Source organism: Manacus candei, unplaced genomic scaffold, assembly GCF_025592945.1.
Source record: "Manacus candei isolate 608988 ecotype Guabito, Panama unplaced genomic scaffold, ASM2559294v1 h1tg000014l, whole genome shotgun sequence".
Lineage (NCBI taxonomy): Eukaryota > Metazoa > Chordata > Aves > Passeriformes > Pipridae > Manacus > Manacus candei.
In genome coordinates, this window is record NW_026138062.1 from 33,990,624 (window position 1) to 34,017,409 (window position 26,786).

A 26,786-nucleotide genomic window follows, 5' to 3' on the forward strand; every position below is an offset into this window, starting at 1 on the left:
GGCGGGAGCTCGGGAGCTGCGTCCCCGCCCTGGAGCCTCCGCCTCGGCGGCGGGGCTCAGCCTGGCGGCGTTGCCCCTCTGCGAGGCTGAGTGGTAGGCTCGGGGGCTGGCGACCCGCCCGGGAAGCACCTGGTTCGGGGGTCCCCCGATACACCTATGCTACTCTCTCGTGTGGCTCTGCTAAAGAAGCTGCTGCCTGGAAAGGAGTCAGATTACTGCGTGCGGGGGAGGCAGAGGAACAGCTGCGAGCGAACCCCTGCTGCAGGAGCGGGTTTCAGGTTGTGTGTTTTACAGCTGCGCCAGAGGAACTCGGGGCTGGCTGCGAAATGCCGCTGGAGCCCGTGTGGTTGGCAGCTATTCCCAAACGTCGACTCCAGCCCTCGATGCTCCGACCCACACTTCCCGTTCATCTCCCTCATTTGTTAGCTCTTATTGCTGAAAACGTGGTTAGAAAACTTTAAACCTCGTGTCTTCTATGCTTTAACAGGGCATACTTTAAAATTATCACTGCTTTTGACGGAACATTAGTACTTGGCCAAGTAATTGAGAAAACAGTTGCTGGAGCTGTGGTAGTGGCGGATCTAGCAGCCCCTGGTGACTTTTCTTACCGTGTTCCTAATGCATAGTGCTGATTGTTTACTTCTGTAGAAATCCACTGTTAAGTACGTCCGAGCTTCCTTTAATTCCTCTTTTAATTACATGATATTGCGGTTTGTTTTTTGTCTCTGACTGTGAAGTTAAAAAAATGTCTGTTAGGGATTAGCTTTGGGCTACGTTTGATAGTCTTTGGAAGTAAATTTCAAATCATAAATGCTTTTGAGCATCTGTTCAAGAGAGAAACTGTTCTGAGCTAGACTCTCATTAAATAAACACTTTGAATTACTGATTTCATTTTTTTTTCCTCTACCCAATTCTTTCTGGCTTTGCAATGCTTTATTGTAAGCTGCAATCCAGCAGCAGATCAAGGAGGCTTAGGAAGAAACATCAGATGGTTTTGGTTAGTGTCCCTACCACTTGGAAAATAAACATGTTAATACCAAATGCTGCCCTGACTTTATTAACACAAGTTTCCTCAAAATGGAAATAAGTTATATCAATGTACTTGCTAGAACTATTAAGACTTAATGAGAGTCCTTCATAATTACTCTTTTTTTTTTTTTTTGCTAATGATCAGCTCACTGAGTAAGGAATCCTCTTTTCTGAACACAGTACAACATAAAATTATTTTCTCCAAATTCAGCAGGCTGCAAAGAACACCATTGTGCCCAAGTAGATTTCTTTTTTTTAATAAAGTTTGTAATATTATTTTTTAAAGTGCTTGTACTGTTACAATTCTAAAATGTGTGGATATTGGGAAAAAAAACCAGCATAATTTTAAAATAAGAGTTTAAGTACTGAATTTTTAAACATATTGACCCGTACCTTCGCCTTCAGTGACTTCAGCAAGAGAGAGCCCTGGGCCTTGGCCTCAGGTCTGAGACTTGCAAATACACTATGACTTTCTAACACTGGACTCAAATTTTCTATTACCAAAAAAAGAGCAACTATTTAGGGACAAAACTTTGCAAGAGGAATATAAGCTGGTGATTAAGTGGAAAAGTACTGTTCTCTTGGGACAGGTTAAAAAATAAGCCTACTAAAAGCTGTCATGCCAAAAATGTTGGCTTTGACATTGTAGGCTTTAGCATTTGCTTGGAGTCTTCTTTCTTGGAAACGCTGACCACCTCAGTGAAACTTTCTTTTTTTGTAACACTTTACATGTGCTGAACAGCCTGTCAGCCTCAGTTGTGGTATATATTTATGGGCCTGTGTCACTGAAAAACAGCAGAAGTGTGTTAGTTACCAGTTAAAACTATACTTGAAAATATTCCAAAATAACTCCAAAATAATCCCTTCTTCTTTTATCCCATTTTTCTGTACTCTTAAAAAATGTTAATATAGTTGAAAGCAGCTGTGAGGAAGTTGTACGAACAATATCAAAATGAAATGTGTAAAGACATGATGTGTACTAGACATTGAATTAATATAAATTATTGCCTTGGATCAGCAAGATGACGCTTGTTTAAGGAGCTATTAGACATTAGGAATTGTAACTAATAAGAGAACAGCATTCATTCAGTGTTAAAATGCTCCCTGGTGTAAAAGGCACCAGAGGAAGCTGGTTGCCTATTTGATACGGCAGTGACTTGCCTCTGATATTTGAAAATTCTTTGTTGATTTGCTATGCAGAAGCATTTTAATGTGACACCATTGAATTGCATGCTGCTTAATTGTTTTATTAGGTCAGTGGAGTTTGTTGTTTAGAAATTGTAGTGCCTTTTGAGAATGAAAATGCTTTTAAATATCAGTATTAAGTTATGTAATTGTTGGGTCATTCTGTCTGCAGAGCAATAAAAAGTAATAATGTTGTGGTTTGTGCTTTTTGGTTTTCTTGGTCCCAATTCTGTAGATGTTTGTGTTTATGTATGTTTAATTTTAAACATCCAAGTATTTCTTTTGGAATTAGTGGGTCTGTTCTTAGGCTTAATGTTAAGCCAGCATGTAAATGTTTTCAGGGTCAGGATTTATGTTCACAAAGTTCGTGGGATAAACCTGTCATATGTTTTCGTACTGATTGCTCTGTATTCTGCATGAGATAACGATGGTAGCTGACTTCTGCTTCTGAGCTGGGGACTGGTTTATCCACCAGCATGTGTGGAGGTGCCTCCAGCCCTGCCGCTGCATTACACGGTGTAGCACTGCTGTATCCGAGCTGACTTCATCTTTGCAATGTGCTTTGCAGTGCTACAGGCACCTCTTTCATTTCTGAAGTACTTTGGTGATATCAGAGATGTCATTCCTTTATGTTCTTATAGACGCTTGTTTCAGTTGATGTCAGTTGTGGGCTGGAACAGGGGCAAATACTGTGCTGAGCTGTGCATTAGATAGTGAACACAAAATCTAAAGTGTGCAGTGATTTGATACAAAGTCAGGTAATTTGTGAAAATGCAAGATTTCAAGTTGTTTTGCATTTCTGCAATTTTCCTACTCAAATAATGGGAACTACTTTCATTTTAAAAATGGAAACCTGGGGTAGCATAGCTTAATATTTGCAGTCTCATTTTTGTTTCAAGTAAGCAAGTAGATGTTGCTCTGGGGTTTGGAATGTTGTTAAGAATGTCTAGAATTTTCTTGCTGTTATCACAATAAGCCAGACCAAATTGGTTAAGAAAGTAATTGTTAAATTATAAATGAGTCAGATCAGTGTTATATGGAAGTCAATTTTTGCCCAGGAAGAGTTGGTTTACTTTGGGATAGAGTGATGGATGTTGTGTTTTGCCTGGCTGTTCTTCCTTCATTCCACAGAGGAATCACTGAATCATCATAGAATGGTTTGAGTAGGAAACGATCTTACAAATCATCTAGTTCCAACTCTCATGCCCTGGGCAGGGACACCTTCCCCTAGACCAGGTTGCTCAGTCCCATTTTGGAGGAGCTTGGAGGAGGTGATATTTCAATATTAATAAGCTTTTTTGGGCCCCTCTCCCCTCCATGGCATTATCCCACAATGCTCAAGCAAGCAGATCCCTGAAGAGGCTAGCGTCTGTTCTCCGGAAGCCAAGGGTAGTGACCCTGCTGTGCCCCTTCCTCATTCCCCTAAAGTTCTCAAACTCTACCATTCCAAGGTCACTGGAGCCAAAGCTGCTCTGGAGCTTCACATTCCCCACCAGCTCCTTCTGTTGGTGAGAACAAGGTCCAGCATAGCACCTCTTCTTGTTGGCCCATCTATCACTTGGAGAAGGAAGTGTTTTTATATTCCATTGGAGAGATGTTACGTGCTTAACCCCTGATTGATGGGCTGTGCAGGATTTTTGTGAAGAACCCGTGTTTGTAGAACAAAATGCAATGTGATGGAGTATATCCAGTGTATGAACTGATCCAGTTTTAAAATGCTGTAAATGGTAGTAATAAATAGTTTTAGATAATGAAGCAGAAGGAACTATGAGTTATTTATCCTTTTTCTAGCAGTAGAGCACAATGGAAAGTGGTACACATTAGAGAACCCACGTGTCTGGGCAAAAAGGAGGAACCCAGTAGCTGTAGAAGGGCAAAGTGGGATCAGGTTTTGGATCTGGTTGCCTGGAGTGGTATAAAGCTGTCAGATATTATTCAGCAGAGTGAAGAAAACTGAGCGACAGGCTTCCTACTTCTGTATTGTACATTCCTTGCAGTGGGAGTGATTTTAGAGTGTGATATAGACTGTTCCCGAGTCCCTGAGATCACAGTGCCACTGCATGTTTCCATGACCTTGTCTGAAGAGGTTGCACAAGTCCAGTGGAAGATGTCGGGATGCCAGTGTTGTGCATTCCCAGGGGCTGACTGGTTAGCAAACAATTTGAAATAAGCACAGTTTATTATTGGGTTCCAGTCAGTGTTCTTTATGTTGGCACTTTTATGACTCTTGCAGTTGTACTCATTGTGTAGATTTTTTTTTTATTTTCTTTGCATGCAATTTTTTCTTGAACCCAAGTTCTCTACCACAGAGAACCTCTCTTAATGCAGTGTCATTTTCAAAAATTTTGGTCCCAAAAGGCAAGCAATATCAGTGACGCAGGATCTTAAACTCTTACCTTCCTGTGGCTTTTTTTGTTCTTCAGATTGGTTCTAATCCTCATTTCTGAGTTCATAGATAGGAAGAAGAAAGCTAGTGCAGCAGAGGTTTTTGGCACAACAGAAGCAAATTGAAATTCAAGCAAAGCTAATGGAGGCTGACTTGTGTGCTGAAACCAGTTTGTGGAAAGTGATTTTTCATAGTAGCAGTCTTGTGCTTGGACAAGCTGTCGCGTTCTGCCACAGGAATGTTGTGTTTGCTTTGAAGGGACCAACCCATGAGGTTTGTTTTTTTTTCTGATAAAAAGCAACGTTTCAGAATCCTGGTGTGTCATGATTTTTCTGGCTATCGAGTTTTGGTTGGTATTCCTGAACAAAGTCTTAATTTAAAAAAAAACAAAGCAAAACAACAATAACTTAGCAGGTATCAGTGAGCCACCTTTGTTGGTGCATTTTACTTTGTCGTAATGTGAATGTGCTTTTGTCAGCTTACCTCATAGTCCCCAGATGAAAGGAGCTGTGTCATACTCTTACGGCAGTAGAACAGAGCCTATGGGGGTATGCCCATGTCATCCAAATCATTGCTCTAATTGACATCACTACCTGCAAAAACTAAACCTCTACAAGGCTCTTAAGCTAACCACATTTTTACTTCGACACAGTTGTTTTTTTCTGCTACCATCAGTAATGGTCTGTGCAGAATGATACCATCCAAGTCCATCCTATAGCTGGATAACCTACATCTAGAGCAAGTCACATTTCAAGGAGGATGCTGGAGACATTCTTGTCTGTGTCTGCCTCATGGATAGTGCAATGAATATCAGCAGTAGATTAAATACATAACTATGGGCTGTTAAGTTGCCTCTGTGCATTTGGAGGTTAAAAGTTATAGAAAAAAAACCCAGTAAAAACTATCGCCTCTTCATGCAGAAGATGGTTGCTTATTATTACTTCCAATAGCCCACCCTTTGTCTTCTTGCCTCTTCTTATTGGTTCTGTTCCCCTGCCCTGTATAATTTTCTCCCTTTTTTTTTTTAAATCAAATTGGTTAGCATTTGTTTATAACCAGAGTGAAATAGCTCTAAGTGAAAGCTGATCAATGCATCACAAGACCTCATAGATCCTAATATGTTGTGTAATTGTTCTAGTTGTGTTCAGAGAGTTTGCTATAATCCCCATTCCGATTGTACAGCTCTAACTACCCTTGACACAGTATTTGTGCACCACAGCTGTCATCCAAACCCACAGTGCTCCCCTGGGCTGCCCCCACTGTGAATTGAAGTAACTTGTTTTTTAAACTTAAAGAAAACTTTTTCAATGAAGCTTCTTCTGGAGCAGGTTGACGAGGATTTCCTTCTGTCTGGCCTCTTTTTCCTGTTTTTATGTCTTGTTTGCTCAAGAGGGATTTTCTCATCCAGTTATTGTTACTAACAGAAGCTAATGGAGGCTCACCTAGTGAATTAGTAAAATAGCTGTCCTGCATTTATGTTAATTAAAAATTAGTACAATTAAATTCCTGAACTGTTTTTGCAATTAGTGCATTGCTAATCTGTCATTGCTGCTTCTAATGAAGATTGAAGGTGTAAAAATCACAGGGTTTCCTGCCTAATATTAAACCAGTACTGAATGCCTTCAGATTTTAGATTTGCTTCTTAACTATTTTAATTCCTTTTAGATGTTAAAGGTAAAGCTAATCTCGATTATGATAAAAATACAAATATTTTTGTGTATTTGTGGATCTGTCATGCATTTCATGCAAATGTCTTAAAAAGACATGTAAGTTAGATCTGTATGTAGACATTACAAAGCTTCATAAGAATTCAGTGACAACCACCAAATGTATTTCTTTTTGAAATCACCAGTAAAAAAAGGTATCTGTCTACTTCATCTGGCAAAATAACCACTCTCCACTCTTGTTACCTGGCGGATGGCTCAGCATGTCTGTTTGCTCTAGATACTTTTATATTCTGTAGCTGGAAGTGACATGAGCTGGATTGGGCTTCCCCGCATGTACAACAGAAAATATACCTGTCGTCGTGTATTTATACAGTGTCAGAATGATCCTGTATAAATAATACTTATGGGCTTAGTTGTGTGAAGCATTTTTCCCCCCTTTGAAATCCATTTTGACTGGTAGCTGCTGACTTATATATTGGCTGTGGCTCTCCTGCTTTTTGCAGGGAAAATAACTTTGCAGTGAAGCAAAAGTGAAGGTGATTCAGTGGTGGTGAAAAGGAGAATCAGCAGCACATCTTGTCTGAGCACTTGACCTGAGTTGTCTTGCCGTGTAAGCAGAAAAAGAGAATCTATGGGAAAATTAACACTAAAGTGAGTGGTAACACAGAATTTTGGGTTACTGGAGTGTGAAATGAAACTGTTAACGGTCCTTTCTTCTGCAGTAAGGGATATGTGCCATTGACTAGAGAAATGTTGTAGAAATGTAACGGTTTCCTAAGTCATATTTTGAAAAGTTTGAAAAGCTGCGAAGCCAGGAAATGGTCAGAAGTGCCGTGCCACTATGAAGTGGAAGATACTTAATCAAGAACTTGGGTACAGCTTGACATGTTACCTCCTACAAACAATCAGAACCATATGGATTTCACAATAGCTATCTTTTGTCTTTAAGTAAGTCTCAAGTTTAGTGAAGGCAACTTAATTCACACAGTGATGTCAGCTTTGTGCTGAGATTTATTTATTTTTGCCTCACAGCGTCAGAGAGGAAGTTCTGTTTTAGCTGCAATACTGATTTTGAGGATAAAGATGTTTTGTTCTGGGGTGTTGATATAGGTGAGGCCGTGTATACCTGAAAACCTGCTAAGCAAGTTAAGTTGAAATGCAGGAGAGAAGGGATTTCACTTGAATGCACCCACGTGTGTTAGGAGCAGTTGCTATCCTGTATATACTGTTTTTCAGATGATGTATGACATGCTGAGTCTTATTTAGCCATCTCTATAGCTTGACTGCAGTGGTGACTCCATGGGGTATTCTGTAGGCATGAGAGTCCTTTTGCCGGCTTCTGCTCCCAAGGAAGTCACTCAATTCACCACAGCTATGATGGTGTGGTTATAGTAAAGCATCCCTTGTGGCCTTTCTTTGCTAGGGCTGCTTGTACCAGTCTGGTTAGCATTCTACTCATCACTGATCTTCCTTTACAAATATTTGTGCATATATATAAAATTAATTTCTTTATATAAAGAAGTAAAACAGCATAGAAAGGGAAAATACAAACCCTGTACTTACTATTTTCTTTCAACAATTCTCTCTTTTTTTTTTCAGACCTTAACTTAGAACTACTTCCAAATTTATCTCTAACATCTAAGCTTTTTTACTGAAGAATGAAGCAGAAATACAGTAGTAAAAAACATAGAAATCTGATCCAGTATGTTTTTACCGATTTAATTATTGTTCAGTTCTGTAGTTTTTACCTTTTTAATTGTGAAGTAACTTTATTCTTCTAGCGCTGGCAGCAGTTACAGCAGTGAGGAGCTTCAATAATGTGTTGTTTAAAGTAGACGATCTGTACAGATATTATTAATTATCAACATTCATTATAGAAAAGTCATGAACAGTTTATGGATTTCATTGAGGGGATTTTTATCTGAATCGCCACACCAAAAGTTTGGAACACAGTAATTGTGTGATGGAAAAGTAGTAACCTTTATAGGATAAAAGGAGTTATTTTCTTGATTTTCCAGCTGATGAGTAAAATATGTAAAAAGACATCAGTAAAAGACATTGAAAAACATATGATAGCAAAAGCATAGTCCACAGGCTGTTCTGTCCTCAGTTTTCTGACATAAAATAAGCCTGCTTTTCAAATTTGAAATAAAGTGGAAGCATTTAAAGATGTGGAATAACCAATCATTTAATCAGATATTAGAACTGTATGAAAACATATTTAAATATTTTAAAAATTAATTTAAATATATTGATAACAGTCTTTATTAGAAAAAGTGCTTTGCTTTTACATGAATTGACAAGGATTAGGATTTAATAGTGAATTAATTACTGTTTTCTGTTTGAGGGGGGGAAATATTTTCCCCAAAGATACTGCTTTTAATGCTGCCATCTTTCTTCCCAGATGTGCTCAAATACATTCTACATTGTTTTAAAACAACTCTAATCTTTAATACAATTATCCGTAAACTTCCTTTGTTTACTAAGGGATTTTTTCAGATTATCAAATCATTTTATATACAAATCCTCCTTTTCTTGGCGCATACCATAACTCTCGATTGCATGCCTGAGGCAGTGCCCCAAATGAAACCAACTGACATCAATTATTGATGATTACTTTCTGCCCGCTGGGAGGTGAAATCAAGTCTCCGATCTCAATTCAGGATTTGTTTCAAACGGAGGGTAATGAGAGCGGGTGCAGGGGGACTCCAGAGCAGGTGCACTGATTTGCAACATAAGCATAGGCACGATGCTTATGAGTATGTGGGATTGAGAAGAGAAAATGGTTGGAGCCAAAGTTTTCATGTGGTTTCAAAGAATTTGTTCGGTAGTTTCCTAGAAGCCACACATCAAAATGAGAGTGTCTCACTGTGGTCGTATTTCATTGCACTGGAGCCTGGGATTAGCACTTAACAGGAGGGGAGAGCCCCTCTGTCCCAGTTCTTCATCCCACCTAAATATGACCTGATCTGATTCACTGACTCCATCAGTCTTCATGAGCTGAAACTGTACTCCTTATTTCTCGTGCACCAGTAACTGTCTTTCAGTGGGGTTTCCTAAGTGTGAGATCAAGCAACCTAACAGAAACTGGAAAACTGGAAGGCAGTGGGTAAGCTAAAATGAGGCATTTCTTAATTTTGTAAATTAGCTTGCAGCCCGAGTCATCATGTTTTAACATTGCTACATGTAATTTTTGGCACTGTCTTTTTAATGCAACAATTGCAGCAACTTCATTTTTAGTAAAATCCTTATTGTTTATGAGGTTTAGAAGGCGCTGGCAATACTGCCTGAACTACAAGACAACTTAGAGACGGGGAAAACTTTATTATCCTATAGGAGAAAATTAATCTGCTTTCTGGAGGACAAAATAATGAGTGAGGATTTGGGTCCAGCCAGGTTTCCTCCACTGCAAATTCTTTCCAATGTTGACAGCCTCTCATGAGCCTGCCTGCCTGGGTCTCCCAGCAAAACATTCACTCTTGGGTGTTTTTTTAGTAAGCTGTCTTTAGACTTGCTAAAAAACAGAAAAAGGAAGGGAAACATACTTTTTTTTTTTTTTAAGAATCCAGCCTGGAATTTCTTGGGACAGAGCAAGTTGTGCAGGCACATGAGCATTTTTCGTGTTTGAAATTGTCAGAATCTGTTGTATGGATAAAGGTCAGATGTGAATACAAGAGTATGGCGTTTTCTCATCAGGACTGCTCCTCCATCCTCTGAATTCAGTTCTAATGCCAAATGTCGTAGGGAGGAGTAAGTGAAAGAGGATGCATCTTCGAAGGGCAAATCAGTGCAGTGAGAGCTTCCCTGGTTGTCAAAAGCCTGAGTAAGCAGGTGGGGCTGGCAGCATGCCCTGAAGGTTAATGCGTCGGTCACAAAGCTGGAGGGGGAGGTAAAGCCCTCCCTTCTGCCGGGGTTCTCAAGGAAGATGCCCTGAGAAGGCTTCTGGCTCCCGCGTCTCATTCCACCTTGGGTGCAGGGAGAAAGAAACCGTAGCTAGGACTGAGAAAATGCAAGGCTAAAAAATAATTAGCCAAAAAATCAGTGTGTACAGTATTGGTGGCATTTAGAACCACGTTGGTTTCTTTGGTGGGCTCCAAGCAGCAGCAGGGCCAGTGTTTCCTTTCTTTTGCAGCTGAGCCGCCCTCCCGACCGCCCCAGCTGCCTGCCACACTAGCTGGGGTTTTATGGTGCCTCTGAGGCTATTCCTGGATGTCAAGTCTATGCTGGAGAAATACTGCCAAATTTTTTTTAGCGTTAATGCAGGAGAGGTCTAGCTGAGCACAGAGACAGTGATATTGTTAATTTTCCAGACTGTTGCTATCTTACTCTCAGCTGTCCTTAGACAGCCTCACCATTTTATGTTTCCTCTCTAATGGTGTGAGCCAGGATGTCATAATATCCAAAACCAAATGTACCAGAAAATACAATAAATTAGAGTCGGGCTAGCAGAGTAATTGAAGAATAAACTGAATTTTAAACAACACAGGATTGTGTTATGAACTGATTGCTATGCATAAAATGCACCGGAGGAGTGTGACTTCATATAGATTTACTATTGATGGCAGCATTTCCTAGATTGCTACTGGTAGTAAAGAAATGAAAACGATGTGAACTTTTGAGTTAGTACCACAACATATTGCGGTGAAGGAGAAGTACCATTCTAGTTACACTGCAAAGTAATTCCAGAAGAAAAATTTTCTCGGTTCTTTATTTATTTGTTTAAGAGGTTTACATGAATTTAGCAATTCTTGAGCTTATAAAAGTCACAAAGTAAGTGCACACCTTGGCATGGAAAGAACTAAATTTTCCCTCAACTTTTAATGTAATTCTTCTGTAAGAAATTACTTAGGAAATGTAGCAGTAGAGTGGATTCCTCTCAATTCAGAAAGTTGAGTCGAAGGACTTTTAGGGTCCTTAGGGAATTTTAAGGTTGTTTGCCAGTAAAGTTTTATGGCAGATAGTCTTCATATTTTTCTTTGAATAAATTTTTCTGGATTTTATTTCATTAAAAGCAGGCAATGCACATACATAAGGCATTTTAAAAATAACCCTCTAGCTGTCATGCTGGTAGAGATGTAGGGACATGGCAGAAGAAGGTGTGGGTTTGTGAGCTACAAGTTACTTCAGCTGAGCCCTGGAAGCTGAGCATCTGTGTTCTCCTGGTCTCTTGAAATGTGAAATGAGATAGTGCTAGTGAAAAGCACCCTGAAGGTTGCTCATACAACCAGAAGCCATGGGAAAGCCTGTGGAAATGCAAGCAATCAGTAGCAGGTACTTGGTAAAAGATAACAAATGGTGTTTGAACTGCTAGGTTGAAGAATCTGTGTGGGTTGTATGAAAGCGGGTCCTGTGCAGAGGCTGACCTGTCGATGTTAAAGTAGTCAAACTTTATATGCAGAGAAACCTAAAAAACACTTTGGGCAATATCTTATTTTCTAATCTTTCTAATTTTGAGAATGGAAAGTCAATTTTGTAAGGATGAGATTTTTGGTGACAGTGATTCAAGCTCAAGGCAAGACTCTGCCACTTGAAAATTACGTTGTGCCGTGGAAGCAAATGGAAGGGCTGTTCAGTGGTAGAAATCAAACATGAGCCTTCAGTGGCAGGGAGGGCAGGAACAGAGAAGGGCAATATTACTGCACTGAAAGAATCTAATTTTGTAGTGATAAGCAGTATGATTTGTTTAATTGAGTGCTTTTAAGTTTAAAGGTTTAAGTTGTATTTAAACATGAAATGATATTGTCTGTTTTCATTATCGTTGTAAAATTTAAATAAGGTTCTCTACCAGCAATGGTAATGAAATACTTTGATTTTTGAACTAATTTTACTAAATAGTGAAAAAAGGTAGTTCTTGTGAGATAAATACTTGAATATATACAGTAAGCTTTAGCATTATTAAACTAATTCAAAGTGCTGTTAAATCCCTTGATTTAAATTATTTCACTGTGCCATGACCTAGTGGAATTAGAAATTAATCTGGAAGATGCAGTTAATAAACTACTTATATCCCCCATGTAATACTTAAAATTAATTATTTTTCTGTATGTATTTTGATCACTTAATAACTTATCTCCTTGTATCTATCCTGTATCTCCATAGAAGTGGGCTGAGGGATCACTGGGAGGCAGGAGGGAGGACTGCCAGCTACTTCATGTCCCTCCAGGCTGCCAGGGGAGATAGTGAGGGCCAGATTCATAAGCTGCAAACTTGTGTAGCAGAGAACTTCAAACTTGTGTAGCAGAGAACTTGGGAGAAGGCTGCTATAAAGGAAAAAAGAATCTTTCTAGCAATGGGGGGGGAAAATAGGCAGTATTTAACCCACTTAAAAAGAAACAAGCAGTACAGGAATTCGTATAAGAAGGTTTTGAGAAAGGTAATCTTCAAGACCTGATATTTCTGCTTGCTTCAACAGCAAGTTCTGATATTTTGTAAAAAATTCAGAGCTCTCCTGTGCTAGTGCTCCTGTTTCTTTCCCTCTGTCCTGCATCCCAGGTGACTTCTGGTGAGTAACAAAGCACTGTTTATCTTTGAGAGCTTTCCCCAGTGGAGCACAACACTTGTAACAAGAATTTGTACGATTAAGTTTTTTTCTAGCTGTGGTCAGTCTCTTTTCTAGTGCTTCTTACCTAGTTAACTTAGCACATGAAATCTGTGTACCATGGATGGGCTCTTAGTGCAGGTAAGACCACTCAAGAAACTTTGAGTGCAGTTGTTAGGGAGGAGTATGATGGGTAAATGGAGTTCTTGCTGAGAGTTGTGCAGCATGATTTTCTTTCCAAATGTTTTTGTGGCATGGAAGAAGGTAAGAATTTCTGATAAAGTTTATTGCAGTAATAAACAATAGAAACAAGTCTGGTTTGGAAGCTGCAGACAATTGAATCATATATTACAATTTAAACAATATATTTTCTATAACATTTAGAAGCAGAAAATCTAAGCCATTTTTACAGGGTGAATGCATCTTGGAAACATGCAGCAGTTATCATGATTAACCGTAGGAAGACAGCTCCATGTTCAATCCTGCAGTAAGGTGCCTAAGAGTCCTTCGAGGAAGGTCACCAAAGGGAATATTAACAAGGAACCCAAAGGTGCTGTAGCTGGGGCATGGGGCACAGGTGGTACTTGGGACCTACTGGTTTCTGACTTAAATGCACATGCTCACACATGAAAGCTGGAAAGACTTAAAAAAACCTGAGAAGTTTACAAAAAAATAATTAGTGGCAGGTTTGTGGTATTTATTCAAGAGCTCTTCTTCCCTTGTCTTATTGGTAAGTAGACCACAGTGCATAGTGCATAAAAGTAATGGGAAGTTTCATCATTTTATAAAGATGTTTACATATCTGATGGCATCGCTGACAGGCAGCTAGTACAGCTGGGTATGTCTGATAATGGTTTGCTACAGACTGAGTAAATATCATAAACACCTAATGATGGGAAACCCTCAGGAGCAGTAAACATGACTAGTTAATACCACTAGGTAAAGATTTCACTGTTGGATGCAAAGCTGCAGAAATGTGTATTTAAATGTGTACACGCAAACTAATCACTTCAGCAAGGTACATTGTATAGTGATGCTATTGGGATCTGCATTTGATCGTACAAATGGAATGCTTTTCCTGTAGTAGGTGGCAGGGAACCACTGTTATGTAAGGTCATTAATGTCATTCCACAGCTACTAATAGGGGGGACAGGTGGGATGAGAGATCCTGAGGCCAGCGCACAAGGTAGCCAGATCCATCCTTGTATGCCCTGCTGCTGCAGTGTTGCACTGCTGAGGATCATTTTATGGTATGTTGTTGAATCCTGTAAGGAGAACCTTGTAGTCTGGCAATCAACTTTGCAGTGGAGACTTTAATGCTTGAAGAATCTCTTCAGTGTGTCATTTTAAATTATGTATACCCCAAAGCAGGTATAAATCACATAATACCAGGTTGGGAGGGACCTCAAGAATCATCTGGTCCAACCTTTGTTGGCAAAAGTACAACTAGATAAGATGGTCCAGCACCCTGTCCTCCAGATGAATCTTAAAAGTGTCTAGAGTTGAGGAATCCACCACTTCTGTGGGGAGATTATTCCAGTGGCTGATTGTGCCTCTTATGTTCAGTCGGAATCTCCAAAAGGTGACTTGTACGCCTTGTGTTTTCCACGTGTCTCCTTGTGAAATAGAGTCTCCAGCTTCTTTGTAGCCACTCTTTAAATACTGGAATATGGTGATAAGGTCTCCCCTAAGCCTTCTTTTCTCAAAGCTGAACAAACCCAGTTCTCTCAGCCTCTCATATGGCAGGCTTTTAACTCCTTTGATCACCTTTCCCCTCTCTGGACCCTCTCCAGCCTCTTCACATCTTCTTGGGATGCTTCTAGTGTGTCCATTAGATAGGGAGATGAACAGCTCATAAATTCAGATGTTACTTTGTTTCATGTTCAGTGAAATAGACTATGATGGTTGTAGTGCTGCAACACAAAGGCATTTTGAGTTTCATAAATGCAAGAAGGAATATTAATTCAATTCAGCTTTATCCCTGAAAAGTCCAATGATAAAAACAAGGAAGAGCCTTTCATTTATTTTGTTATGTTGTTTTCCTGCTTTGGTAAGAGCTGCTGCTCTTCAGCCTTGATGAAGGATGTAGCAGCTGAAAAGAAGCTTTCCTCGTGTGAAGAAAAAGGGTGAGAAGTTGCAAAATGAGTTTAGAAGATAGTCAACAGAAGTATTTCATAGGGCTTACAGAGGATCCCTTTTTATGAAAGTGGGAGAACTACAGATATAAACAAAGTCCATACGTGAGGCAGTAGTTTGTTTGAAGTGGCATACTACTAAAATGTTGGGTTTTTTTCCTTCCAGCTCTTCCACATTTCTGAAGAGGGCATGGAAAAAGAGGAGTCCATAAAGGTTAAGACTTTTATGATTGTCAGTGACTTTGAGGTTCTTGGGTAAAGGCATTAAATAAGTGGAGTATACAGTGGCTGTATCATGGCCGGTATGTTGTTCTGTCACACCTTACAAAGTTAAAATGTCATGAGTTCAAAATATGTTTCCTCATATTTATGCACAACATAGAACAGCACAATTGCTCAGCTAAATAAACAGGACATTTTCCATTATAAGGTGCCATTACCTTTGTGTGTTCTTGTCATTTATGAAATCAGCGGGTGGTTAATTAAATTGCTCCTTCGGACTCTTCTGGAGGCTGTGTATTAATTATATTTTAGTGGTGGTATGCACATTTCTCAACTTTGTAATGAGAGTAAAAGTTGTTTACCGCTTCCTTCAGAAATACATTTTTGGGTTTGGCGTTTGGTTTTTTTTGAGGTTAGTATGATAAGAGGTTTTGTGGTAGGTTTTCTTTCCCATAAAATCTCATTATTCAGCTGTTCGTAGCAAACATGTAACATGTTTAGTTGAAATGAAATCTTAAAATGTTACATTTCCTGTTACAAAGTGCTACTAGAACTGTAGTCTGTGTGTTAAACCCAATGTTGTTGAAGGAAATAGATTGATCACTCAGGAGGAGAACGTTCTTCCTTTAGCCACTCAGGTCTTTTGAAGACATGGCTCCTGAAGGCATTTTTGGGGCTCACATAGTGAGTTCTGGTTCAACCTGTTGGCTGTCCTCTGCTTTCACAGTAGTAGAAACAATACTGGTGTTTGGGATTTTGGAGGGAACCGTGTGACAGCAGGGCTGGTCTGGGGGGCAGCTTCCATGTGCCAGAGTAAGGGCTCTGTTTACACTCCCTTCCTTTGCTGTGTGACTTTTCACATGCTGTTCATACAGCTAAGATCCTCATGTTAAAAATTTTGGTATCTTAGCAAATGCCATTTCTAACCATGACTTCATTTTAGTTAATGACACGTGCACGCTAAAAGAAGCCCTCTGTCAGCATCCCTGACAGAGGAATGCTGTAGCCAAGATAGGTTTATATTTGTTCTCTATCTGAAATGGTGTATTGCAGGTAAATGTAAAAACCTAAAGAAAATGCCCCTAACCTAGCATAAATATCATTGACATTGTTGTTTTAGTGCTGTTGGAAATGTCTCTAGCAGAGGTGAAAAATTTCCAAGTGTTCTCTGTTTCTGAGATACCATTACAGGTTTTATCTAGTGGGAAGGAGCAGAATGGGCCTCACTTCTGAGTGGACGATTTATTTAAATGTTCTGGTGGTCTCCCCAGGGTGATGTCTCATCTAGGCCATGCAGCTCTCCTATGAACTAGGAGGACATCAGTCCTCTTCATTATACTTTTTATCCAAGTGTGTTTGTTTAAGACCATGCCAAGCCAAGAAAGTCAAGAAAAACAATTTTGGTAGTTTTTCATATGGGTAATTTACTTTGCAGTCATATTTTCTCAAGTGGAGAGTGGGATAAAGACCACCATGACATCTTCTGAAGCGTCCACTGAGACTTCAAACTGAAGCCCTCACCACTGGAGCATACTTGTCTACTGCTGATTTACTGTGGTGTTTGTAAATTTGGGTTGGTTTTTTTTCAGCCACTTCACGGAACTAAGTGAAGGGAGAAGATGGTTGGTTATCACATTTCGGTGGCTGTAGATACTCCTGTATATCATTTATATTATGTCAAATATAAGGGGAAAGTAATACTAAAGTATTCAATTTGCAAGTGATGTTATTGAAATCCAGTATACTGGACTTTATAAAAGCTGCTGTGAAAGATAGTAGTTTGTAGTTTGTGAGTCTGCAAATATGTAGTGTATCTAGTATTCAAAAAGCTAGGATCTTAGTTAATTTGAAAGAAAAACAATACTCTTTTTTCTCCTTCTTTTTTAATTGAAAAAAGTAGAGCAATTTCAGGATGTAAAACTGACTTTCTTTACTGAATATGGCTGCAGTGTTGAGATACTGAATTATAAAACTATACAGAAATTGAGATTTTTTTTTCAGAAAGTATGTGCAGTTTTGAGAACTGTTTCAAGATTTCACTTTCATTTCCTTTTTTCAAAAAACCAGAATTTTCTTAAATAGACAAGTAGAAGAAAGAAAAAGAATGTTATATAATCCAATTTGTTGTTTTTCTTGCAAACATTGTGTTCCTTTACATAATATTTATAGCATACAGCACACGGAGAGCACGACAAGAGACTTGAAACCTCCTGTATGTGTTGTGAAGCCACAATATGCATGGAGTTACTGTAAGTATTCCTGCATGTGTGATGCCCACGCACACTCACCGAGTGTGCTTACAAAACTGTGATGTGTGAGATGTAGTAGCAATGTTTCATTATGCATTCATGAGGAATTGCTGGCGACATTTTAGCTTGCAGTTAATTTTAATATTAGGTTTAGGATTTGGAAAGGACACAATGTAAGAGAGTGCAGATCCTTTACCCTGGCTTCTCCCCTGGCTAGTGTTTCCTGAGCCGCAGCTATTTGGACTTCACTCATATTCGTGCGAGGTTAGGTGATTAATTTACTGCTTTAAGTAAATCAAACCCCAAGAGCTGCTTGGTGATTATGAGAGGAACTGGTTCTGTTTTAATTACCCACTGGTGAATTAATTTGTGTATACCAATATGCCAACAACCTTTTTCCTTGAAGTTCTCTGTGAGGTGATATCCCCTCCTCCAGGAGGCCAACAGTATATTCTTTTCCTTTATGCTGGGCAGGTATGCTGTGCTCCCTTCTCACCTCCACTGGGATGGAAGGGTAAGAAATGTAGACCAAAAAGGTGAGGAAGAGAAGGAGCTGTCATGGTCTGTGTTGCAGGTTTTGTAATAGAACCTGGGTGCCGGCTGCCAAGGAATTGTACCAGGGTGTTTCTGGGGCTCTGCTCAGCATTTTAAGGCTGCTCCTCTTGAGAGTCTGGGCGCTGGGTGCTTAACTGCAGGTTAGACCTTGTGATGAGAATTAGAAACAAGCAGTGAAGGGATTGCTTTTGATTCAGTTTGTTTCAATTGCATAGGCTATTCAAACATGAAGTGTAAAGTGAGTCTCTTAAATTAGCTGGTTTGTGCTTTTGTTTATTTATTTTTTTTTTAAATTTCTCTTTTGGAGGGTTTTTCCTAAATTATATGTTGTTTTTAGCAGGCTGAATACAATGGCTCTTTATGGTGATTTGCATGAATGTGTGTGAATTTTTAAAGATTAAAAAAAATATATCTTTGTGTGGTTGTAAAAATTCAAGTTTAAAAACACCATTTCGTGAATTACTTGAGGTATCTTACATAGTATTCTTGTAGTCAGAAGGTGAGAAAGAAGTAGTGAAATACAATGCAACATTTATGCAGATACAAGCAGAGGTCAGCATATGTTCTGGCTGAAATTAAACCAGTGTCCTCCTTTCTCACAGCTATTTGTATTATTTATAATTGCATGAGATGTGTATTGAGAGGGTGGCTGGGAAATAAGCTCTTAAATACGAAAGCTCTTTGGTCTCCTAGGATACGTGTGGAGTAGTGTTTGTACAGTTATCCATAAGGTTTTCCAATGGGCATCCTAGAAACCTTGGTAAACTTCCAGGTAGCCTTCATAAACACCTTGCAAAAAAAGGTTGCTTGTTTTGCTGGGTGCTATGCAACACATGCAAACTTTAGGTAACACAAGTCCTTTGATTAAGATTTTTTTAAAATCAGAAGAGGATGATATACTCCTGAAAAACAGAATGAGAAACTGAAGATCATTCAGACTTTTGTTCCTTCTTTATTTATTAAATCTATTTGCTTTCAGGACTTGTTGGTATGTAGGTATTTTGAAATAACTGCACTTAATATTTTCAGCTGGAAGTGTTTATCCCAAAGAATATTCCACATTTTGCTGTTTTTCCAGGATTTGAGGAGGGGAAGGAGAGAGGGGAAAAAAAATGAGAGAGCAAGTGAGGCATCAGGTGTGGCTGTTAGGAGGTTTTTTAGTTGAAGATTTGAAATTGTTGGTGAGGTTCACTGGTTCTGTTGGTGTATTTTCTTACCTTAAGCATACTGTGTATCAATGTTTACAATAATTATTTGGAATACAGTTTTATAGCTAGTTCATTGCATGCTCTGGCTGTCAGTTTTTTGGTATTGGGAATCTCTAAGCCAGAGTATCTCCTCGGTTACATTTGCAAGTCTGAAGGGAGTCTGGAGGGCAGTGGAAAACTTGGGTCTTCAGCCAGCCAGTGCCTCAGTAGATGTGCTGTTCTCCAAATCTAGCATCCAGAAACAAAACACCTTTTATTGGATATAGGAAAGGTACAGTGATTTATTTTCATGTACTCAGTGGAAAAAAAAACAAGACTCTTTGTAAACCCTTTCTGGTTTATATTCCATTTAGTAATAAGGATTCACTAAAGCTAAAGCAACACAACATACTCTAACAGCAAAAAAGTATCAGTTCAGAATTTAACTTTATTGAAACCTAATGTTCAATTAAATTGGTCCGTGTGGACAAGCAGTAAATCTGAGTTCATAAATTTCTAGTCTCAAAGTTTACAAAGGGAAATTATGCAAATTACTCCCTTTAGCCAAAGTATGCTATATTATTGCAGAAGCTTTCTAGTGTAACTTCTCAGTTCCATGAAAGGTTTTACCTTTTCCATCTTAAAATTCTTCAGCTGGGATGGCCTTTTCATGACTCCATCCTCCCTATGTCTTTTATTTATAGTCACTCAACACATGGAGGCAGCCTAGTTGCCTGGGATATTACTTGTTTCTGTGTTCTCATCCCATATGACTGATATTAAGAGACAGTGTTGCTTGTAGTTGAGTTGCTGCTTTTAAAGTAAAATGTCTCCTTTGAATGAGACTCTCATCATGTTCTTGTCTGCATTTCTGGTTTTCACATGAAGTACAGGATAAAGGCTTTTAATTACCCTGTCTGTCGTCCTCTTGGTTCACTAAATTAAAATTATTAGATTTTAACTGTCAAAATCAGTGAAAATCAAGGCTGTTTTTTATTGCAGTATTAAACAGTTCTTTATGGAAGCATAAAAGGTTGGTTTTCTGACACAAGTGTTTGTGTCTAGCTGGAAACTGGTAACTGTAGAGCAGACTCCTTTTTGTGGGGTTGATACAGAAGGGACCCTTCTCAGGATTAAGTGTGCACTTCTTTTCTGGGTGTTCCTTAGCTTTTTAGCAACTCTGCTAAGTGAAAATGGCTTGTGGCATTGTCTTTAAACCCATTAAACCCTGTTCTTGTGAGCCATTAGATTGCTGTGAACTTGATGGTAAGTTTGAGCTGCTTCTTACGGGATCTGGAGTTTATGAACAGGGACTTCACAGGTGAACTTCTGAGTAATTTCTTGGATCCCTGTTGCTGATAGGAGCAGAGAAACTTGGAAGTGTGCTATTTCCAGATACTCCATTGCATGGAGCTAACCTGGCCTTACCAACACAGCTGCTGCTGCTTCTGTACGAAGGGTAGGCAGGTGTCTACAGCAGCACTGGTGTTCGTGTGGCATTTCTGGTATCTCGTAGTCTCTTTGCACAGCACTGCGACTTTTTTTCGTGAAAAAGAAATATATCCCATGGGAATGTGAGTCCTTATCTTGGAGACACCATAATACTTTGGGTTCATTTACACAGCTCCCAGTGCAGCAGGATTGTTGTGTCTGATGGTTTCTGGCTCTTGGACAATATGGCAATTAAAAAAAAAAATGTTTATAAAGCTTGAAAAATGTTTCATCTAAGTATCTGGCATAAAACATGAGAAAGTGTTTAGCATAGGTTGGGAGTAAAAAAAGAAGTGCAGAAATAAAAGAGAAATTGAATTTTTTATGTCTATGAACCTAACCTAACTTGTTGAGAAGTGCTTCGCTTGTGAAAATGGGTGTTGTGGTTAAGGAGTGCAAAGAAGATGGGTACTCCAGAGGGTGAGTTGTCTGCCTCTTAAAGACCTTTTTTCAAAAGCACTGCTTATGAAGTACTATCCTTCAAAGCAAGACTAGTATTTTAAAAGCTAGCTCTTAGGGGTTGAATGCATAGAATAAATTAGGAAGTAAAAATTGTATCATCCCCCACAGAATCTCAAATGCAAAATTTCAGCATGTTGAAAAGAGATTGGACAGGGAGGAGGAGGAGGAAAAGATTGGCTCCTTCCCAATGTAGCATGCCTCTGTTGGCCTCTGTTGCTGCAACCATTTTGACCATGAATACAGAAGAGTGGTGCCTAAAGTTAGGAATCTGAACGGCCTACCTGGTGGGGCTCTTTAGCGCATTTCTCCTTTCCCACTCTCTTCCCAAAATGTGGTGAATCAGAATTGCCTAGTGACATGAGTAAATGTCTTGTTGTATATGTTTTGCAAATTTATGATTAAGTATCTAAGAACTGAAATGCATTTTTCTTTCATAATTCTAGGCCTTTTTTTTTTTCAACAACTCCGTTTTTGTTCGCTAGATGAGCGTAGCAGTTGGGAGCCCTGATGCCTCCCCACCCTAACAAACTTCTGAGCTTTCTCCGTTTGCTTGTAGCCTTCTGTGAGGATTTAACTCTCTTGTATTGAGCAATTTTATTCTAGTTTATTTCTCGATTTATAGTTCTTTACATATATTATCTGTTATATATGATTTCTGCATATGGCTCTCAGTTTGATGTTTTACATAGGTGCTGCCACTTTACTTGTCCTCAGTGTCATTTTTTTTTTCTTTGATTTGATTTTAATTTGTACTACTCACTTAGAAGGTAATGGTTTTCAGTTGCCTGCCTTTGTTTAGGAATGTTATTTTTTCTTAAACAAAGAGAACAAGGCCATCAAGGAAAGTGGCCAGAAATGCTGTAACAGCAATTCAGTTCTCCCTCCTCCACATTATTCATTCTGCAAGGGTGAGTTGGAAGATTGCTGCTTAATATTTAGCCCCTGTCACTCATGCGAGAATACATACCAGGACCTCTTGGCCTGCTGTGTGTGTGCTGCTGTGCATCTTTGCCAGCATTTTCACTTGAATCTTAAAGAACTGTTTTCCAACAGTGTTCCCACTGAAGTAGTTTCTTTCTGAGAGCAGTAACAGGATTCAAGGGACACACTGTAGCAGCCAAACTTTGCACCTCAGGTGGATAAATAGCTGCGCTGTAAAAGCTTCCCTATGTAATAGGTGGTGAAATTCTGGTTTTATTTATATATGTTTGTGTGTGTATTTAACATGCAGTTAGACAAACTTATGGAGAAAGTATTTCAAATAAACAGCTGGCAAACTTGGTTAGGGGATAGAGAAGTGTTTTAGGAAAAATATTTGATTTTTTTTTCATTCAGCAAATGTTGTCTCCACTCGTTCTTGGTGGCTGTGTAATTACAAGGGCTGAAGTGGAGAATGTATGATTCCTATAGTGGGACTAAAAAGCAGGCTTTGCTCCATGTTTTTTGTCTCTGTCAAATATGTATAACCAGACTTGATTTTACATAGTCAACTCAACATCCACTTCCCTCTCTGAATCCTGTCTGGAGGCCCCAGATCAAGCACTAGTCTACTGTGCATGTAAATATCTGTTTACATACAAAGTATTTAAATGGTTTTTATTTAAGATAATATTTGTATATTTTAAGACTACAACTTCTAGATCTAACATGTTCTTGTTATGTAAATTCTGATAATGTGTGGAGCCATACATTTTCAATATCTCTACAGAGTACATCTGTTGAGGTATGACAGGCAACATAAGCAGAAAGTCTCAGTTCAAAGGTTTTATTTTCTGAAAAGCATCCTAAAAAATAGTGTGGGGGTATTTTGTACAAATATAAAAGAGCATGAGGACAAGTCACGCTCTACCTTTTCTGTGTGCCCAAAGCTGGGTCAACCAGCTTTTTACACATACCAGAAAGAAAGTTCTCCCTGGAAATTAGGTGGAAATTAAATTATATACAGCAGCAGAGTTAAATTTCTTCAACAGATTTAATAGGGAGAGGCACAGCCATCCCCCTAAAGCATTAAGAATCAAAGAACTTACCTTTATCATGGAGTTAATTCAAGTGACAGCTAGTGCATGGGATCCTAATGTCATTCCCAGGCACGAATAGGGACTGCTCAGGTGTGGCAGTGCTTTAGGGATGAGCCACCTGCTTGCTGAGGAGTGACCAGAGCCAGCCCAGCTTTCCCTGATCCCTGGTTGTGCTGGGCTGCAGACCAAGTGGGGTGGTTGTGGAGGTGAGCCGGTCACTGCCTGCAGTATCCCTGCTCAGGGGCAAGTCATGTCTCCTGGCTAATTTGGCCTGCGTGTAGGTAGGCTGAGTTAAATACTCCTTTGACTGTGGGCTTAAAGAAGGCTCTTATTTTCTTCTTTTTCTGAGAGAGAGTCCTAATGTGATGATATTTGTTTTCTTTCATTAGGGAGAAAATAAGCAGTTTAGGCAATTGCCTTAGCTCTCCAAGTGATGCTCCTTAGCTGCTGGGGTTTGGCAGGTTGAGGCTGGAGGCTGAAGCTGCAAGCTTCAGACCAAGTCTAGACCATCCTCTGCACTACTCTCCTGTACTTTCAGCTTTCTTCCTCTGGTCATGAGTTCTCATGTGTTCTTTTCAGCCCATGGGCACTCGCTCCTGCAGAGGACTTTGCCTCCTTTCCTGCAGGACAAGGACAGCATGGGGCTTATCATTTATCTGAGCTGTCTCTAAACCGAGTCTTCTTGGCTCTGTCTCACACAGATCTTAGAAATGCTTGTTTTGAGAGAGATTGTGGGGTTTTTGTTAGCTTAGTAGGAGGTAGCTTTGTTTTTTTTCGTGATGTGGCTAAGCAAAAAAACTGCTTAGTAACAGCATAGTTTACCTTTGAAAATAGCTTTCCACCATCACTCAAGTTGTGGTTGATGGGGGAAACCAGCTGTAACAAGTTATGCAAGGTAGCATATGCCTGAAGGAAGAGATGGGCTGGCGTTTCTCCTTGAAAATAGTTAAGTCCTGCAATTTAACTATTCAGAAAGTTCTTTTATCCTTTACACCCCTCCACCCCCAGCTTCTCTCTGTCATCAAAGCTATTTTGCGATTAATCCCAGTGCTGTCTCCCTGAATTTCCTCCATGCACACCCGCAGGGCTGGGGGCTGGTTATACAGAAGAGCAGAAAAAGGGAACATAGCTCTCAGATTCCTTTAGTTTCTTTGGATCTCTGCTGCTCCTTAAAATCTGAATTAATCAAATCAAATTCTCTCTGTGCGTCTCCAGGAGCAAGCTACATTTAATCTAGTTAAGTGTTTTCTGTTCATCCATGAAAGTCCCCTTTTCAGGGCAAAGTGCGCAGGGGAGGGCTTTCCAGAAGGTTTAGCATCTTGATGGACAGCTTTCCGCTGCCTTCATATCTCCGAACAGAAAGGGTGGCACATATGGCAAGGGCTGGTGGACAGATTGCACGGCAGAAAATATCCATGGCGGATAAGCAAATGTTTTACTCTTTCTTGCCTTTCTCCTCTGCTCCATCAGTGAGAAGAAAGCTTTACTAATTGTCTCCTTATCGTGGATTTTTGACTCTTGGGGTACTCTCTTTGCTTCCACTGGATATAAAAGCCCACCTGTTACAGCAGGTGTAATTAGATACTGCTTTCCTTATTTTTGCACTAGGAAGGAAATTTGTCTTTGGGTCTCCTGGCAGGTAAGAGTGCATTATTTTCACTTTCATTTCATTTTACTTTTTGTTTTTTCACTGCTGCAAAAAACTGGAAACAGGTTTAGAAACTTGAAGGAGGTTTCTTGCAGATCTTTTTATTTGCTTAGACCTAAAAGTTGCCAACCTGCTTGGTTGTTGAGATACCTGGGTGCATCTTGAGTTGCCAGGTGCTTGTCCCATGTTTAGGCATTCCTGCAGTGTGGTGGCTTCTGACACCAAATAGGGTTAGCCTCCAGAAAGAGGCACTTTTCTTTCCACTGAGCAGAAAATTTAATTTACTTAGAGAAAGGGAATTTTCTCACAAATTATAAAGACAGCTCCTGCCTCTCTTGTGAAGTGGGATGGCAGAGGAGGGAAGTACTTGTGAGCAATACTTCACTTAGGTTGGGCAGCAGTGGCTGCCATGCCTGTAGAGGAGAGGGTGCAAGCTCAAGTTCATTCTTCTCCGGCGGGGTTCGTACTTCCTGCAGACTAGGAGCGGCTCTCATCTGGCTTGGCTTGAGTGTCCTACTTCCTCCCTTTTCAGCGTTAATCTTGTTCAGTTGGAATATGGAAAATTTAATCTGTAGATGTATCTTCATTAAAGATTCATACTCTTACCTCCTTTTCTTCTATTCTGAGGTGATTTTTTAGATGTAACTCTGTATTTGCTACAAAGAATGGATATTTCATTGCAGGGACCTCTGTACAGTCACAGTGCTCATCTTCCCTATCTCATTCGAGACCAATTTGACTAACATAAAGCTGTTTTAATCTCCTGGTCCCAAAATAGAAGGCATTCCATTTGTGCCACGGAAGATGGCTGCAAGATGATCTTTGCATGTTTGAGCAAAACCTTCCTGCCATTTGTTTTATCTTTGGGCACCATGTCCCTCTCTTTCCTCCTGTTAAGGATGTTGAGCATCCCTGGGTTTGAGGTTGTGGTTTTGGGAGGTGGGCATCATCCATCATCTCTCCTAAGGATGACTAGTCTTGTGCTTCCCTTTGGTGTCCCTGTTCTGTACATCACTTCATTTCCTGGTGTGATGGTTGCTTGGAACCTCTAAACCTCTGTAGGCAGCCGTGGGGCAGAGAGGGCAGCACAGACATTTCCTCTGCCGGTCCGCTCGCGTGGCAGCATCTCACACCCTGATGTACAGCGGGGACCCTTAACGTTTCAATGGTAATTAAAGCCCGTAGCCCCCTAGTTGCCATGGAAACACAGCACTCTACAAATATCAAACACAGCTTACAGTCCTGTTAATTTTTCCAAAAACACTTATTCCTCAGATTTAAGCAGGGTTTTGCATCCTTGAAAAATGCCGTACTGTGAAAATACTCAGCAAGGGGAGTGCATGTGCATGTTTTTTAAGGAATTGCATGTAAAAACCCTCGCTCCTGAGGTGGGGAAGGAAAACTGTCACCTGTGACCCATTGCCTTTGCAGTGATAATGGTGTCATCACCTGGTGTAGGGTTGACATCTTGTCTGTGAGGGCATTCCTTTGAGGGAACCAAAAGGCTATCCCAGAGGCCAAAAAATAATCTATGGAGAGGTGGTTTTACTGCAAACTTGGCATTGCCTGGTTTTGGTTCAGTGGAACAAAGTCACCATTCAGGTACAATATTATTTATTTTGAATATAAAACTTCCAGTCACTCTGTTGAACACTTAAAAACATGGAAAAGGGTTACTTGTTTGGTTTTTTTTTTTGGCACCAAAATAGGTGTATTGGGTAATTGGCATGCGGTGACAGTGTGTCTGCAGCTTTAGCAGAAAACTGCCCCAGGCTAATTGCTGTGCCCTGTCCATATCTGGTAGATTTTGTTTCCTGACTTTGAGCTGACAGGTGCTATTTTTTGACAACACTTTCATTTGTTCGCATTTTCAAAAGACAAAGAGTCTTAACAGGATTACTGTCTCATAAACTTGGACTAGAATTGTATTGGGGTTTGGTGTCTGAAGGCAATGCAGCCCTCAGATATCAGTATAATTAACATGGCTATTGTAAAGTCAATACATGTTGCTAGT

The 26,786-nt window shown here is 39.7% G+C and overlaps 1 protein-coding gene across 4 annotated transcripts in view; it reads left to right on the forward strand.

Moving 5' to 3' along the window:
- The window catches only part of LNX2 (ligand of numb-protein X 2), a 57,505-nt gene that overhangs the window by 460 nt on the left and 30,259 nt on the right, over positions 1-26,786 (forward strand). Inside the window, exon 1 of one of the 4 annotated variants that reach the window (XM_051779026.1) lies at positions 5,358-6,877. The exons of 1 other annotated variant lie outside the window; for it this stretch is intronic. The gene's annotated coding sequence lies outside the window, so the exon portion shown is untranslated. Of the gene's footprint in view, positions 1-5,357; positions 6,878-6,898; positions 6,919-16,793; positions 17,412-26,786 lie in introns of those variants that run through there. 2 more of the 4 variants (XM_051779024.1, XM_051779023.1) reach the window with 2 other exon arrangements.